The sequence below is a fragment of the Lepisosteus oculatus genome, unplaced genomic scaffold (genome assembly GCF_040954835.1).
Source record: "Lepisosteus oculatus isolate fLepOcu1 unplaced genomic scaffold, fLepOcu1.hap2 HAP2_SCAFFOLD_137, whole genome shotgun sequence".
Taxonomy (NCBI): domain Eukaryota; kingdom Metazoa; phylum Chordata; class Actinopteri; order Semionotiformes; family Lepisosteidae; genus Lepisosteus; species Lepisosteus oculatus.
This window is the reverse complement of record NW_027167686.1, coordinates 146,648-164,126: the sequence shown is the minus strand read 5'-3', so window position 1 is coordinate 164,126 and position 17,479 is coordinate 146,648. Positions and strand designations below refer to the sequence as shown.

The 17,479-nt window shown below is 46.4% G+C and overlaps 8 non-coding genes across 8 annotated transcripts; 5 read left to right on the top strand and 3 right to left on the bottom strand.

The window, feature by feature from the left end:
• Nucleotides 1–3,711: 3,711 nt before the first annotated feature.
• trnag-ucc (transfer RNA glycine (anticodon UCC)) lies at nucleotides 3,712–3,783 on the bottom strand. Its single transcript has one exon. It is a non-coding gene; the product is annotated as a tRNA-Gly (tRNA).
• A 2,243-nt stretch (nucleotides 3,784–6,026) lies between these two features.
• Nucleotides 6,027–6,168, top strand: LOC138226459 (U4 spliceosomal RNA). Its single transcript, XR_011184553.1, has one exon. It is a non-coding gene; the product is annotated as a U4 spliceosomal RNA (small nuclear RNA).
• A 3,926-nt stretch (nucleotides 6,169–10,094) lies between these two features.
• On the top strand, nucleotides 10,095–10,165 carry trnag-gcc (transfer RNA glycine (anticodon GCC)). Its single transcript has one exon. It is a non-coding gene; the product is annotated as a tRNA-Gly (tRNA).
• Nucleotides 10,166–12,200: 2,035 nt separating this feature from the next.
• LOC138226467 (U5 spliceosomal RNA) lies at nucleotides 12,201–12,317 on the top strand. The gene has a single exon (XR_011184561.1). It is a non-coding gene; the product is annotated as a U5 spliceosomal RNA (small nuclear RNA).
• A 966-nt stretch (nucleotides 12,318–13,283) lies between these two features.
• Nucleotides 13,284–13,402, top strand: LOC138226445 (5S ribosomal RNA). The gene has a single exon (XR_011184541.1). It is a non-coding gene; the product is annotated as a 5S ribosomal RNA (ribosomal RNA).
• Nucleotides 13,403–14,037: 635 nt separating this feature from the next.
• Nucleotides 14,038–14,201, bottom strand: LOC138226448 (U1 spliceosomal RNA). The gene has a single exon (XR_011184544.1). It is a non-coding gene; the product is annotated as a U1 spliceosomal RNA (small nuclear RNA).
• A 1,785-nt stretch (nucleotides 14,202–15,986) lies between these two features.
• Nucleotides 15,987–16,105, top strand: LOC138226465 (5S ribosomal RNA). The gene has a single exon (XR_011184559.1). It is a non-coding gene; the product is annotated as a 5S ribosomal RNA (ribosomal RNA).
• Nucleotides 16,106–16,741: 636 nt separating this feature from the next.
• On the bottom strand, nucleotides 16,742–16,905 carry LOC138226449 (U1 spliceosomal RNA). Its single transcript, XR_011184545.1, has one exon. It is a non-coding gene; the product is annotated as a U1 spliceosomal RNA (small nuclear RNA).
• Nucleotides 16,906–17,479: the final 574 nt, after the last annotated feature.

Below are 17,479 nucleotides of genomic sequence, written 5' to 3'. Positions count from 1 at the left end.
CATTTGGGAAGGCTCAGAACACTTAATTCTGCCTTATTAATAAGCCTCGCCGCTACACACATATATTAATATAATAAATGATTGCTTATGCTTTATAAACAAATCTAATTAAAATAAAAGCTTAAGTTTTGTATTTATCTTGTACCATAGAACATGATTTTCTTTGTATTTCAATCCCACAAAGTGTCCAAATGACGCACTACATGATATAAGGAAGATTATCACATGCATATCGGTATTATCTTTCTTTTAAAAATGCATTCCTTTCATTACCTTTTACTTTTTAAAATGAACTCAAATTGTGTATAATGTAATAATTTAAGTAGAATAGATTCTAATAATATAATGATCCAGTGTGTGGCACTACTTCACTGCTTCACTGCTCTATGCCGTCTGGAAATAAATTCTCAGACTGCTTACTGCCCTGGGCATGTACCAATGAATTACAGGAGCACATCTATTTCTCACTGCGTTGAAGCAGGAGACACACAGTCTCTGCAAACACATCCTAAATACAGTGTTCCAGCACCTTTGACCTCATCCAGAACGTATCATTTCTTGAAAGGGATTGCTGTCCGAATGCACATCTGAATCCCAAACAGAATCTCTAGTAAAATACGATCATTTGTGAAACAGGCAAATGACTGTCTCAGGGGCCCATTCCTCATTGTCAGACATATGTATGCAATGCTTTCACCGTGCATTGAGCAATAGGGATTAAAAACACAGCAGGTAAGGTTAGATGTCATGTTCTATGATCATTTCTTTCAGCATTAGGGACTAAATATACTAAACGTATGATACTAAAATGTTATTTTCACATATATTAATGTAATAAATGATTGCTTATGCTTTATAAATAAATCTAATTAAAATAAAAGCTTAAGTTTTGTATTTATCTTGTCCCATAGAACATGATTTTCTTTGTATTTCAAGCCCACAAAGTGTCCTTTGATCTCTATTCTGTGGTAATCCACGATGATCCCGTTCTTCAGGTGATTCATCATGTCCTCCCTCGCCTGTTGAGAGGCCACCTGATCTCTTCTGCCGTGGCGTGCTTCATACACGCCCTCTTGAAGTGAGCAGGAAGCTGATCAAAAGTATTCAGGCACATCTTGCACACCAGGGGAATCCTCGCGGGTTTCCTTTGAAAATAAATAATACCATCTGTGTATAGAAACAAGCTAAGACTGATTTCTTAAATTATCCTTAAAATTCTCTCTCATAGTTTGAGCATAATGATTTTATTGCATTTATATAAGAATTGCTCATTGCTCCAAAATAAATAATGGTCTCAGTCACAGACTTTCCAATAGAAGCCATTGTGGAGTTCAGCAACTGCAGGTCCTAGAAGTGGGGAAGGAATTTTAAAAGAGAAATTGAATTACAATACAGAAGGAATGGCTGAGGGTTCACTGAAATGTATAAATATACAAATTCCAAAGACTGAGTCCATATAGAAACAACTACTTTTCATTTTCAGTATAAGAAAAAAAAAACATTATCTTCCAAAGCATCATAAAATTGTCCCTTCTTCCAGACCCTAGTTCTCTCTTGTAGTAGTACAGCAGACCTTTCCAGGTGAGCAGATCACAGAGTCCGAAATGAGATTCCTCCATCAAGCAAAGTACCTGAACATGACTCTGTCTTCATAAAAGCGCCCCTGTAATAAAGAAATTAAATCCAAAATCAAGAGGGCAGTTGCCTACTGAAATACAAGAAGTCATCAATTTTAACCTAGCAACAAATTAAAGGCTGCATCTATACAAGTGCGATTCTAGAAATGCTCACCAGATTACGTTTTAAGAAGGAACTGCGCCTCAGGTTCCGCCGAGATCTTAACTCGGATGGCAGGATTCAGAGTCCGGAGTGTGGACTGATGGCGAACGGAGGGTCCACATACTGTGGATCCCTCAGTGATCTTCCGCGTATTCAAACCGCCAGCGTGTGACTCCCCTGTCCCTATGATCTCATTGCTCTGCTCTCTCCTCTGTGCAGCCGAGCCCGACTCACGGTAAAGTGAAAAAAAAGATGCCCTCAACGTGAGATTTACTCTGGAGCGAGGATAGATGTTACCTTTTTATCACTGAACAGGATGTGTGATGTGGCGACTAGGTTCAATTTTGTATCCTCTTTAAAAGATTAAGGACTGGGGTGAGCGTGATTTACCACCCTTTCAGCTAAGAACCCGACTTGCGCACCGTTTAAGCTGCATAGACTCGGTCGTTTAACTCTTCTCCGTTAGCAGGGTTAAGGTTAAAGAAAAAAAAATAGCTGACTTCTTTTTTTTTTGCCAGCCGCTAGCGCTGATTAGCAAGGTTTGTATTTCATGTTTTGCAAGTTGCATCCATTTTAAGAAAAACAAGTCGCGTTAAAGACAGGAAATGAATACTTGCATTTAATTAAGTCTAGCCGTAGGCGGTTGTCTGTAAGGACCAGTTCTGTTTGAGAAGACACAACAAAGAAGGCACCACTGGGATTTGGACCCAGGATCTCCTGTTTATTAGACAGGCGCTTTAACCAACTAAGCCACGGTGCCCCAGGAGTGCTGTCCTTTTGCAGCCACTTGGACACACCACTCAGACACATCTGCATTCGGTGTGTGCTCCGCCTGCTTGCTGAGCAAGTTGCCACCTTTACATACAATAGCAACATCGACACCAAGAGAAAGGATGACAAATGGCTTTTATCTGGAACTTTTCATGTCCAAGGAGCTCAATGTGCTTTCTGTGTACAACAGGGCCACTGAACTCCACACTGGCCACTGAACCACAGCAGTGGCTTGCTGGCTTGACATCTCCCAAGGAAAATGTTGAAATCACATGTGGAACAGGAAAATGACCCTCGAGTACGTGGGGAAAAAAAGAAAAAGATCATCTGGAGCGCGCCAACCCATGTCCGGACAGCCCAGTTTCGTCGACAAGGTGGCTGAGTGGTTAAGGTGATGGACTGCTAATCCATTGTGCTCTGCAGGCATGGGTTCGAATCCCATTCTCATCGCTCTCCATGTCTGACATGTGTGCCTGTTTGACGTCGGCCCTCCTGTTGTTTGCTCCGGTGCTAGAGCCGTACATTTTCTAGCAGTGGCTGAACATGGTATAGTAGGCCAACGTCGGTATCGAGCAGTGACAGTAACAGTACTTACTGCACCCTATAAGAAATCGTTTGTCCCTGTTCAAAAGAGATTGTGCGATGTCCTGCGGCGTTCGTAAAGCAAACCTTTGACAGTTTGAAAAGAGGAATTTATTCTGCTTCCTGTGCGTGCAGTAGTTACAAAGTTGAACGTCTTTACACGATCTGCTGCAGTTTTCAGTGGGCGGGCTTTGTCAGATGGCTTGAAAAAACGCACTGTGTTTCGGCTCGGGAAACATCATGAGCAGTGTCCTGCATGTTTTCTGTGTATTGCTGTCTTTTAACGCATACAGAATTCATTCGAAATCATTGATTTCTCCAATTAACAAGGGTCCCTTTTTGAACCTGCGAGAAGCATTCTTTCAATGTAACAGATTTACTCCGGGGAAAGCCAGCATGACATTGAGAGTAGCTCAAGCTTTCAGCACCCGTATCGGACTGCGTGTATGCAGACACCGCTCAGAATCCCCTGTAAGATTCTCCCTCAATTCCGTTTTTCAGTGCTTTAGCTCTTTCAAAAGGCTTCGCTTTGCTAGTCACAATCCAAGGCTCATGACAGCATTTGAAAACACTCGACACTGCGTTGGCCGGGAATCGAATCCGGGTCAACTGCTTGGAAGGCAGCTATGCTCACCACTATACCACCAACGCACACCCACAGGAAGCCTACAGGACACCACCAGAGAATGCTTTTTTTAATTTTTTTTTTATTAAACAGAATTTACAAATACAAATACAACAAGAGGATCAGAGTCATGTACAAGAGAAAAAAAACGCAGCAGAAAAAAGCATTTAACTACCAGAGGTAATTAAGTAATTATGTGATCAAATTGTATATTTTACACGTATCATATTTTCCTTGCTTTAATATTTCTCAATTATTTATAAACTTTAGTTTCAACATGCATGCGTTTCCTGTAAAAAATAAAACTCAGCACACAGTTTTTCTTTTAACAACATTTCGAGTACCTCTGGCATTCATGAAAAAGACATACACAAAAGCAAATAACTAACTCTAAGACTGTCTAAACTATTGAGTTTTTCAAAGAACCAGAACTATAACAGTCCTTAACACTTAACTACACCATTCCAAACTAACACTAAAGAAACACTAGTATATACTGGTATAACAAATATAACCAAACATAATCATTAACTGAGCAGTCACTGGGAGCAAATCTCCTTCCCGTCCACAAAGGCCCTCACTCCCACAAAGTAGGCTCTCCTCCCCTCTCTTCTGGCAGCTTCAACCTGGGGCCACAGCTGGTTCCTGGTACTCCTGTCCGCGGCAGACAGGTCCTCTGCAAACCTCAGTTTGTTCCCATTCAAATACTCATTCCCCCTCGCCGCTCGCCACAGCATGTCCCTCGCCGTCCTCTTGGTGAACTGTATTATAATCGATCTGGGGCGCACTTGCCCAGACATGTTCGCTCTCCCGAGCCTGTGAACAAAGTCAATGGCCGATATTACGTCCTCCTGGTCCGGCAGGGTCCTTTTACAGATACCCTTCACTGTTGCAACAAGGTCCTTATCACGTTCCTCTTTAACTCCAAATAATTTTAAATTCCATCATCGATGGTATCTATCTACATCGTTCACTTTCAATTCAAGTTCTTTAATATGCTTTTCTTGTTTGGTATTTACTTGTTTAAGAACTTTTACTTCACTCTTTAAGTCTTCAACCTCTTTAAACACACAGTCCGTGGACTTTTTAAGACTTTCGATTGCGACTGTATTAGATCAAATCATTTCCTTCAGCTCACCCATGCTCTGTGCCATCATGTTGAAGATGTTGGTCTGGAGCTCCTCCAGCGTCAGGTCGCCCCTTCCTCTCTTGGCTGCCGGGGTTTTGACAGGTGTGCTGGGCAGGGACTCCGGCTCTTCCTCTGGCAGCTGAGTCTCACTTGGGCTGCGAGCGCTCGCGTACGAGCGCATCTCCAGCACTCTTTCCACGTCCCCTCCAGCTGCTTCACTTTTCCCTTTAGTTGCCATCAATTTTCTTGTAGTGCTATACATATACGATTGAGGTTTCTTAGACTTCTCCTTCGAAGAACCAGCACTCTCTTTTCTTTTCCCAGTGTTACTCATATCGAAATTCTTAAACCTAAAAAAAATCGTTTTTTTTCTTTCAATTATAACTGAAGTTTAAACAAGTAGTGTTAAGTCCTTATTTTTCTGTAGTCGAAAAAAGCAAAAATTAACATTCAGGTCATGAAAAACTCAAAAAAAATCCTCAACCACTTAACTTTACCTCCCACCTGAGCGCCATCTTGAACGCCCCTACCACCAGAGAATGCTCACGATTTCGGAAGCTGTCTCCGGGACGTGCTGATTCCACACATCCTGAATAAATCATGATATTGTTAGTTGCTGTAGCTAGACGTTCAAATGAGTTTCATGGCCAGATGGACTGTTTCCTCCAGCGGTATAGTATTGCAGTGAGACAGCACGATGCCTGCAAGACTATGTCACGCTAAACGCCACAGATTGTGTTTGTCCGTTCGTGTCAGTCATCCTGCAGCCACGGGAAGTGGGACACAAACATGCTGCAATGCTTTCAAGACGTTAGGATTTGTTTGTGCAACATCCGAGAAGAGTACTTGTGGCTTGAATGTGAACTGTACGTGCCCGCCCCCTTTCCTCTGTAGTGCATGAGTTCCTCCCGGCATGCCCTTCGTCATTGTTCTGTCATCTTGTATTTAAAGGGTTGTATTTCTGCTGCTGAAAAGAATCAACGGGTTTCTTTGTTCCCAACGGAGCCCTTGTCTGTCATGAAATTCTTCAAAACCTCAAGCTAGAAGAAGACGACAAATATGAAGCGTTACAGCAACGACATGCCATGAGACGATTGATAACGATTTCCATAGGATCCCCGCGGTTGCCTGGCAACCGTCAGCTTTGCGCAGTGGCAGTATCGTAGCCTGTGAGGTTTAGCCGAGGCGGGATTATTGCTAGTTGAAAACTTTTCCCAATACCCCGCTTCCGCCGGTTTGCAATACAATCGGCGAAAGCAATTTTTGACAGTCTCGTTAGAGACTGAGCAAGGTGTTTAAAGACAGATTTGGTCATGGTGACATCATGGTAGAAAGAAGCGAGCTTGTTCCCAGTGGGCATTGATTCGTCGAATATACGTATATTTACGGCGAAATTACGGCTATACGTATATATACGTCGCCTCGAAGTATAATCAACGTCGAATTGCAACCGTAAAATTGACGACATTAACAAACGCATATATAACGTCGAAAACACATCTAACACAGTGCCTGAGGCTTTTTACTGTATGTATCGTGTGTGCCGCAACTAGGAGTATACGGCACTCTGCACAGTGTTCGAAGTAAATTATTTTCGCAGCAATTAATTTACACGTGTATAATAAATATAGTAAATATAATAAATTAATTACTGCGAAAATAATTTACTTCGTACACTGTGCAGAGTGCCGTATACTCCTAGTTGCGGCACACATGATACATACAGTAAAAAGCCTCAGGCACTGTATTAGATGTGTTTTCGACGTTATATATGCGTTTATTCATGTCGTCGATTTTACGGTTGCAATTCGACGTTGATTATACGTCGAGGCGACGTATATATACGTATAGCCGTAATTTCGCCGTAAATATACGTATATTCGACGAATCAATGCCCACAGCTTGGCATACAAGGGTTTTGCTGAGGGGGTCTTGCCACCTGCCTGAAAAAAAACCGTAAAATGTTTGAGTGCCTATAGAGTTTCTATTTTTATTTTCTTGACAAAAGTCCCCCATCAGTGCGCGGTGCCCGAGGAAAAATCTGTCGGGGGGCGTCTGAAATTCTGAGGGGGGAGTGATATTTCGGTTGAAACGGAGCTGTACGGTGCAGCTACCCAAATGAAATCTCGCAGCTATGCCATTGATTAGTGCTTCATGATAGAAGATAACGACTAGCAATCTGGTATTTGCGATGAAGTTCAGTTTCACATTTTTCGTCACTCTCAAGGTTTGTATTGCCTGGAGCGAAAAGTACCATAAGCGTTCATTTTTGCAGCTACATGGACGTTCTGAATCGTTAAGAAAAAAATGTTGTAAAACCAAGAGAAAGCACAGACTGCTATAACTAGTCCTAGTTATATAACGATTTTAAGTATAATGATAAACTACTGCAAGGAATCGGTCCACCTGAGCAAACAGGATCGTAATGTTAAAACTCAATAATATGTGCAGTTCCTGGACGGATAGCCCTCCTGCCCATCAAACAGACTGAGTGACTGTTCGTGTCATTTAGTGTTGTCTGACCATTGACAAAGTACAACTATTTTTTTAGGGTGCAAATTAAGTTAGGTAAAACTTTTTGCCCAAAACTGAAGCGGCGACATTCCCCCCTCCCCCCGTGATGCCAGGCCTGTCCCCATCCTATTCCATAATGTCATTATATATAATACCATACAACAGTGACCGATCCTTACTTATTGCATGCGTTAAAATTGCACATCAGCTCATAGCAGGGGGCACATAGCAGCGATGTATTATCAATGTTAAATTTCAACCATAATATCGACAACATTAATAAACGCATACGTTGAGAAAATATCGAACCCAGCATATTTTCCGGTTATATACCACAATGCATTGCTAGTATTCGTTGGTCACCATTTTGGACACGTTTTTCAAACGTAGAAGTATATCCGCAAATATCTCAGCAATCCTCTTTTGACGAGTAAGTATGAACAATAATAATACTATCTGAATACATACAGATCTTTCTTAATATTATTTTGATTAAAATAGTATGTGAAAAAGCAAAAAAACGGCACATAAAATAGTGTGAATGGGGAAGATGACACAAAATCGTTTTGCCGTTTCTCTTATTCTTATTCTATGTTGTACTTTCAAACTTTGGGTACTCTTTAATTAGGACAGACTTTATTGCTCAACTGCTATGATGCAAGCCAAATTTTATACATTTATTTCAGCTTTGAGCTTAGTAAACCGTTCATTTTTTAGATTATACTAAAGAAGATATTAATCATCATTTATTTGGGAAGTAATATTATATAATTTTCTCCTAGCTGCGGTGCTGAAGTCCCACCCTACATCAACAGAAAAAGAAATAAAGGAGCACGCAATGTGTTACTTGAAGAATGCATATGCAAGGCAGGGGGCCAGGAGATCTGGACTCTGAAAATAATAGGTTTTTGGTTCTGTTAGGACAATTAGACAGGGTTTGCAAATAGTGGACAAAAATCGTCTTAACTTCCATTGTAATATTTTTTTTTCTTGGAAATATAGAAGTTGTACATTTTAAAATGTATATTTGAATCAAAATGTGGTTTTGAGTTAGTGTGTTAATGTAATTAGTTTTGTGTTTGTCATTACTATACTGTATATTGCCATGTTACCAGAATTTGTAGCTGAAGTTTAAGACTAGTTGTGTTTTTATGATTATTGCCCATATGTTGATTGTTGATTGATTGTATACAATGTATAATTTGAAATACATATGTTTCAGGTGTGAATGTGTATTTTCAGAATACATTTCTAAACCTAATCATTGGCTTGTTTTACTTGTTTCTACACCTATAAAATCTATCTTTGATGTATAATAGACCTCTACCCATATACGTATAATAGACCTCTAATGTTATCCGTATAATAGACCTCTAACCATATACGTATAATAGACCTCTAAAGTTATACGTATAATAGACCTCTAAAGTTATCCGGAACTCCAACCATATATGTATAATAGTCCTCTAAATTTATCCGTATAATAGAACTCCAACCATTTATGTATAATGAACGTCTAAATATAGACGTATAATTGACGTTTAACTTTAGACGTATATTAGAATTTCATTCTAGACGAATTGTAGACCACATTTAGACGTCTAAGATATGCGTTTAATAGACGTATATTATACGTCTTTTGCCCAATGGGTTACGTCTCAACAGAAACGCTCTTTAGCTCTTTCAGCGTTATGCAGAGAACATCGTCTGTCGAGATCACTTTTGAGTCAGCGCGAAACGCCGTGTGCTGTCAGTTTGATTTCATATTGCTCGTAGCGGCGCCCGGCTTTTGTCTGTCAAACGTTAGGTTGCGCTTCTTCATGCTGCATCGTCGGCATGAGTGGAGCTTTATAAACGTCTGTACTTACTGCGCCCCATAAGAAATCGTTTGTCCCCGTTCAAAAGAGATTGTGCGATGTCCTGCAGCAAACCTTTGACAGTTTGAAAAGAGGAATTTATTCTGCTTCCTGTGCGTGCAGTAGTTACAAAGTTGAACGCCTTTACACGATCTGCTGCAGTTTTCAGTGGGCGGGCTTTGTCAAATGGCTTGGAAAAACGCACTGTGTTTCGGCTCGGGAAACATCATGAGCAGTGTCCTGCATGTTTTCTGTGTATAGCTGTCTTTTAACGCATACAGAATTCATTCGAAATCATTGATTTCTCCAATTAACAAGGGTCCCTTAAAGGATGAGTCAAAGTAACGTCTAATCGGATTAGTTTCCTTAGAGCTGGTTCAGAGTTTGCTCAAGAGTTTACCTTTCACAGATGCGCAAAGAAGAATGTTGGGGGTGCACGCTTCAAGGCGCCTTACAGCTGTAGGGAGTGATTCGAGACGATTCATGGCGTGTGCTCGTTCCCTTATACCGTACGCCCCGGGGTGCAGTGCTATGACGATTGCTGTAGTCGTGGCCGAGTGGTTAAGGCGATGAACTAGAAATCCATTGGGGTCTCTCCGCGCCTGTTCGAATCCTGCCGACTACATTGTCCGCCTCCAGTTGGTGTGTTCCGGCGCAAGCAAAGAAGCGCGCCTCTTTGCTGTTTCTGGTGGTTTTAAAACACCCAATCGCTTGTACCCGCTGCCTTAGAAATAAATTCTTCAGCGTCCGTGAATGGCATTTTGCAGCTGGAAGCAGATGTCGACGCGTTTTGCACAGAGCACCAAAAAAGCGTCTTTTTTGAAGGCCCAGGCACTAAGCATTGGTGGTTCAGTGGTAGAATTTTCGCCTGCCATGCGGGAGGCTCGGGTTCGATTCCCGGCCAATGCAGTGGCTTTTGAAGCGAACGGCTCCATCACTTGCATCCCCTTGCAACTTGCAACTGAAAACCCACTGAAGCTAAGCAGGTGTGAGCCAGGTCAGTACCCGGATGAGGATGAGCTACAGGGAAAAACAACGCTTTCAGCTGGAAGCGGTGTTAATGGTGCCGGCGGGGGGGGCGCTCACCCTGAGGTCTGTGCGGTTCCCAATTCCCCAGTATAGTGACGGAGATGCTGTGTTGTAAGAGGGCGCTGTCTTTTGGATGAGATGTAAAACCGAGATCACAGCGCTCTGTGGTCATTAAAAATGACCACCAAAACCTTTGACAAAAGCTCTTGGTAATTGATGGTCTTCAAAAATGCTTCTCCTTTAGGTACATTTTAAATCAGCTGAAAAATGCCGTGAAATGGGGGGGCACTTCACGCCAGTGTAGGATTTGGATTACAAGAACCATGAAACTGCACGAGAAAGGCCGTACACTGAATTACACGGCTTTCTATTCAAAGGAGGACAAAAGAAATTCCCTGAGTTTGATTTTTTGCAGCACAGAGAGAAGCATTGTTGTGAGGCCGGTTAGCTCAGTTGGTTAGAGCGTGGTGCTAATAACGCCAAGGTCACAGGTTCGAGTCCCATACGGGCCAGGTCCTTTTCTCCTCTCTTACCAAAGCTGTTAGGTTCCTTTCCGTGGTGAGAGGGGTTGTCATGCAACGCTGCCACATAGTGCCGACAGACAAGAGTGTTGCGGGAGAAGAGAAAAGTGTTTGAAGATTTAAGAGTGTCTTAGGTGGAGCCAAAATCAAGTGTCACAAATGCAAGTGGTTGGATTTCCAATGTTTAATATGGTAAAAATAAGCGGAAGTTATTTGCCGGTCCGGCACAGTCTGCCATGCTTTTGTCAGATACTGTAAAGTGGTGTCGAACTGGGTGTCGAACTGGAGCCTCACCATTTGCATATGTGAGGCTCCAGTTATACATCGAGTGTCACATTAAATGACAAAAATGAAGAGAGTTAAAGCAGCTGGAGAGGTTTTCTTATAACTTTTGAGCTGACACAGTTTTGGAAAATGTTTCCTTCACGCTGCACTGTACAACATAGGCAGCCAAGAGTCTCCAAAACAAAACAGAATTGACAGATAGGAGAAAATTCCCACCCGTCCTGAAGTTCCCAAAATCCAGCACTGAGCGTAAACAAAGTGTCTAACTAGTGTGGGAATGCTAACCCTAACCCTAGCTGGAGTTTGAGCAATCCAGCACTGAGCGTAAAAAGATGAGTCAAAGTAACGTCTAATCGGATTAGTTTCCTTAGAGCTGGTTCAGAGTTTGCTCAAGAGTTTACCTTTCACAGATGCGCAAAGAAGAATGTTGGGGGTGCACGCTTCAAGGCGCCTTACAGCTGTAGGGAGTGATTCGAGACGATTCGTGGCGTGTGCTCGTTCCCATATACCTTACGCCCCGGGGTGCAGTGCTAGGATGACGTACAATAACGCTTGGGCACATAACGGCGTTATATGCGAGTGCGGGACGTGAGGGTTTTCGTTTGTTCGTTTTGTTTTGCTCTGCTCTGCTTTGCTTTGTTTTGCTTTCCATCACGTTGGTAAGAGCGTAAATAAAAAGGCGATTCCTGCGTCTACCACTAATGTAAGAGCTATTTCAAGTGCGACGTGGTGCGGCTTTTCAAATGCTTGTGGGCATTTCTCTGTTGTTGATTCTTTTTTTGTGTGTAACAAAGTGGGATTTTCATGTCCGGACGGGGAGACTTTATCATTCTGACATGAAGCCACCCTTAAGTCCTCTGAGGCGTGTCTGTCTGCAAGGCTTGTATTTTGGAAATGTTTTTTTGAAACAGAGAACGACTTTGAAATAGGCTTCCGGATTGGGCACACCCGTACGGATTGGGCACGCCCGCAAGCCGAGAGCCACAGGCGATGAGCCCGGAGCTGAACGGGCCCCACTGGCTCGTTTGTAAGGCCAGGTGCATTGCCAACCACGACCGTCAGGGCAGAGGCTTTGAAGGCGGCCTGGGCTCCTGCAGCTGTGCAGCCACGCACTTTGGTTTCTCTTCATTTCGTACAAATCTTTCGCTTTTTACTAAAGATTTCCGTGGAGAGGAGCATGAATGAGCTCCATGCAATTTTTGTGCTTCCCTGCCTTCGGGTGGGGCGCAGCTGGGCTGGTCAAAGAGAGAAAACAACAACGCTCACAATCGCTCTTGTTATGGCGATTGTGGCCGTCTGCTCTGCGAGTCCTCGGTCTCCGCCCGTCTGATTGGCGCTCTCTTCTTTGGGGGGCGGGAAGTGTCCGGCCGCAGGGGATCTTCAGACCTCGCTTTGCATAGCGGCTTCCCAGAGTGCGTCGTTTCCGGCACAGTGTGGCCGGGTGTTTTCCGAGTTATCGCACGGATTGGGCAGGCCCGCAAGCCAAGAGCCGCAGGCGATGAGCCCGGAGCTGAACGGGCCCCACGGTGGAAAGAACGCATGGGTTCTAATCCCATTCTCATTGCTCTCCATGTCTGACACGTGTGCCCGTTCGACGTTGGCCTTCCTGTCGTTTGCTCCGGTACTAGAGCCGTACATTTTCTAGCAGTGGCTGAACATGGTATAGTAGGTTAACGTCGGTATCGAGCAGTAACAGTAACAGTATTTACGTGCCGCTGCTGCCAAGTGGCTCTGGGTTGAGACTGCGTTTTCACTTACTTGCAACGCAAAAGGAGAAAGCGATTTTTGACAGTCTCTCGAGAGACTGCGCTAGGTGTTTAGGGATAGACTTTGTCAGTTCCCCCTGGGATGATGGCCTCTCAAATAGTTTGTGATTCCTATAGACGTTTATACAGTAGAAGCCTGCTTCGTGGCTTAAATCCAAGCTAAGGAAACGAGTTAGAGGTCTGATGCAGAACTGCAAATTCAATGAACAGGAACACTACAGTACATTGAACTGTATGTGTGAGGAAAGCTGCCCCCTTCTGTCCCTTGTCGACCGAACAGAGGACTGTAAAAGATACCGCCAAGAAACTTTAGGATGCCGGTTGGAATCCAGCTCCAAAGAAGCCCCTTTGGGTGTTATGTCATCAAAAAGTAAGGAACCCCCGCCACACACAGCTTCAAGTAGCGAGTCAGGCGCCGGGGCTTTCGCTTACGGCCACACCACCCTGAACACGCCCGATCTTGTCTGATCTCGGAAGCTAAGCAGCGTTGGGCCTGGTTAGTACTTGGATGGGAGACTGCCTGGGAATACCAGGTTCTGTAAGCTTTTGCTCTCCCGGCCAGCAGGGGTCGCCGTTGGTGCCGTAGGCTTTGGGAGGAAAACCTGCAGGATGGAAAGGTGATCTATAGCCTCATCTCTAGAGATGTTTTGTAGCTGTGGCATGTGTGTGACCCATATTCAAAAAAAAAAACCCGTCTGTAAAACGAATATCGAAGCTGCTTCTAAATCTGCAAATGAAGATGAGTCGATAAACCACTCGTTTTTCGTATAACTAGACATATATTCATTTGTTACCGATTTCATTCATTGAGCACGGATACAATAGAGGTACAGCCATTCACTGTTTGACATGTCTGCACTGGTACAGAACCGAGCAATCAGAAAACGGGTGAAACTGTCTTTAGACTCAGCATACAGTACCGAGACCCCCATGACCAAATAAAGGCTAACCTCGATAATCAGCCTAAAGAACGCAGACTACAGCAAAAGGACTGACTTTGAAAAGGGAATGAACGTCCGGAAGGACTAGTGGAACTAGCTTGAGATGCTTCTCCGGACCCCTAACTAAAAGCCAGCGAGAACCAGCAGCGGCGTCCACTCCTGTCGAACCGGGATCCTTCCGCAGCCACGCAGCTCGTGGTGTCCTAACCCTCCCGTATCTGATTTTGGACCAAGCACATCAGGGGAGAGCGCGAACGCAGTCCCCCACTACCAGAAATTATGCAGTCGAGATTCCCACATTTGGGGAATTCGCAGGGGTCAGCACAGCCGGAGTGCAATGGCCAAGCCTCGCCCTGGGTGAACCTCCTTCTTGATCAAAGTATCTCCCCTGCCAGGTAAGTATGAGTTAAACAGGCCCCTGCAAGCGGCCCGCACCCACAGCACAAATCGCGCAGCCTAGGCCACCTCCTCGCCCCGCACGCCACCGCCTCCTGCTGGGCCCACTCTTTCACACACTCACACGCCACACTAACACTCAAAAGTGTGGGCAAAACGAGAAAACGAGCGCGCCGTTTTCTACACATCTGCAGTCGCCGTTGCGCATTCGCAGCATGTTCGCAGGATGCAATTCGGCCTCATTTGCATAACTCCAGACCGGCAGATCGCCACGCAAGCTCGCGACGTGCGCCTGCCACACACCGAACAAACCTTTTCAGCAATTTCCAAAAAACGGGCCTGCTCGCCTGCCCACAAGGCTCCGTCTCTTACCTGCTCTCCAGAGCCTGCTGCCTTCTGTGCTTTTCTCTCGGCACCGCTGCAGCGCACACAACTCCTGCAGCGGGAGGGGGGGAGAAAGTTCCCGCGCTCCGCCGCAGGGAAGGCTCGCTCCGTACGCACACGTCCTTTCGATGCCAGTCCAACAAGTGCTCCGCATTAGCTGCGTCGGGGCTCCGGCGTGTCGCACCTCACCTCACCTCGCCCTGCCCCCTCCTTGAATGTCTGCCGCTAGGCATGCCCCGCTCTCCTCCGCCTTATCTTATCGCGTGTGAGGACCGACAATGGCCACAATGCCGGGGAATGGCACCTGTAAAGTGTTAATTGGGGCACAGGAACAGCCCGTCTCGTCTCGGGGGGGCCGGCTTCAGAGACAATACAGCAAACACAGCGGGGCGGGGGAAGAAGACGACACCACACATGCGGGTACATTCAGCTCCGGCGGGAACGAGACATTTGTCGGTCTTTTCAAGTGCCGAGAGCCGAGCAATCCTTCACTTGTATCGTTTCTCCCCGGTGACTAGATCTGGCCCTGCGACTCTCGACTGGGCTCACCCCCGGGGCAGCCCAGCAGGTGTGAGCCTGGCCGGCACCCGGATGGGAGATTCCACCCCGGAAAAGCTCCGGTTGCTGCTGCTCCTGCAAGAGGTGTGACTGGGACCAGTAGGGAGCGCTCACCCTGCGGGCTGTGTGGCTCTCTTACGCCCCAGCCTCCTGATGGCGACACTCTGCTGCACAAACAGGCGCCGTCCTTCGGGGGAGGCGTCAAACCGAGGTCCCGACCCTCCTTGGCCATTAGGAAACCCCAGGGCGTCTCTCAAAAAGAGACGCCGGGGGTGTCCCTCTGGTGTTAGTGCTCCCCTTTACCCATCAGTCGGGGTCTCCTCCTAATCCCCGTCTCACCTGTAACAATCAATGACGAGGCCCCCCTGTCCGTGAGATTTAGTACTCGCGCAAGAGACTGGGGGCAGAGCGCGAACGCGGTCCCCCGCCCCCCACAAAGTGCGCGCTCCGGGTTCCCTCTCGGGGCCCTGCAACACAGCGGAAGGGCAGCGAGAAGGAGCCTCTTGCTCTGATGCCGCAAGGCCACAAGAGGGCGGAGGCGCCGCGCGCCCGGCCGACGTGTTGGACCGGTGCGCTTTACGTGCTGAAATAAACACGCGAAAGCCCCGAAATGTTTCCAGAGTGCTGTGCACTGGAGGTTTTTGTCTGGTGAAGACTTGCCTGGTGCTCCTCCAGTGCGGGACGAGTCAACACAAGGGAGCGCATTCGCCAACATCCAGGCACGCAATGGGATTTGGAAAGCAGCTCCTTTCCAAAGAGTTGCACACGAACGATCCTTCAGTCCCGCTCGGGGGGCACGGAACCCCCGCCACACACAGCTTCAAGTAGCGAGTCAGGCGCCTGGGCTTTCGCTTACGGCCACACCACCCTGAACACGCCCGATCTCGTCTGATCTCGGAAGCTAAGCAGCGTCGGGCCTGGTTAGTACTTGGATGGGAGACTGCCTGGGAATACCAGGTGCTGTAAGCTTTTGCTCTCCCGGCCAGCAGGGGTCGCCGTTGGTGCCGTAGGCTTTGGGAGGAAAACCTGCAGGATGGAAAGGTGATCTATAGCCTCATCTCTAGAGATGTTTTGTTGCTGTGGCATGTGTGTGACCCATATTCAAAAAAAAAAACCCGTCTGTAAAACGAATATCGAAGCTGCCTCTAAATCTGCAAATGAAGATGAGTCGATAAACCACTCGTTTTTCGTATAACTAGACATATATTCATTTGTTACCGATTTCATTCATTGAGCATGGATACAGTAGAGGTACAGCCATTCACTGTTTGACATGTCTGCACTGGTACAGAACCGAGCAATCAGAAAACGGGTGAAACTGTCTTTAGACTCAGCATACAGTACCGAGGCCCCCCATGACCAAATAAAGGCTAACCTCGATAATCAGCCTAAAGAACGCAGACTACAGCAAAACGACTGACTTTGAAAAGGGAATGAACGTCCGGAAGGAGTAGTGGAACTAGCTTGAGATGCTTCTCCGGACCCCTAACTAAAAGCCAGCGAGAACCAGCAGCGGCGTCCACTCCTGTCGAACCGGGATCCTTCCGCAGCCACGCAGCTCGTGGTGTCCTAACCCTCCCGTATCTGATTTTGGACCAAGCACATCAAGGGACAGCGCGAACGCAGTCCCCCACTACCAGAAATTATGCAGTCAAGATTCCCACATTTGGGGAATTCGCAGGGGTCAGCACAGCCGGAGTGCAATGGCCGAGCCTCGCCCTGGGTGAACCTCCTTCTTGATCAAGGTATCTCCCCTGCCAGGTAAGTATGAGTTAAACAGGCCCCTGCAAGCGGCCCGCACCCACAGCACAAATCGCGCAGCCTAGGCCACCTCCTCGCCCCGCACGCCACCGCCTCCTGCTGGGCCCACTCTTTCCAACACTCACACGCCACACTAACACTCAAAAGTGTGGGCAAAACGAGAAAACGAGCGCGCCGTTTCCTACACATCTGCAGTCGCCGTTGCGCATTCGCAGCATGTCCCGGGATGCAATTCGGCCTCATTTGCATAACTCCAGACCGGCAGATCGCCACGCAAGCTCGCGACGTGCGCCTGCCACACACCGAACAAACCTTTTCAGCAATTTCCAAAAAACGGGCCTGCTCGCCTGCCCACAAGGCTCCGTCTCTTACCTGCTCTCCAGAGCCTGCTGCCTTCTGTGCTTTTCTCTCGGCACCGCTGCAGTGCACACAACTCCTGCAGCGGGAGGGGGGGAGAAAGTTCCCACGCTCCGCCGCAGGGAAGGCTCGCTCCGTGCGCACACGTCCTTTCGATGCCAGTCCAACAAGTGCTCCGCATTAGCTGCGTCGGGGCTCCGGCGTGTCGCACCTCACCTCACCTCG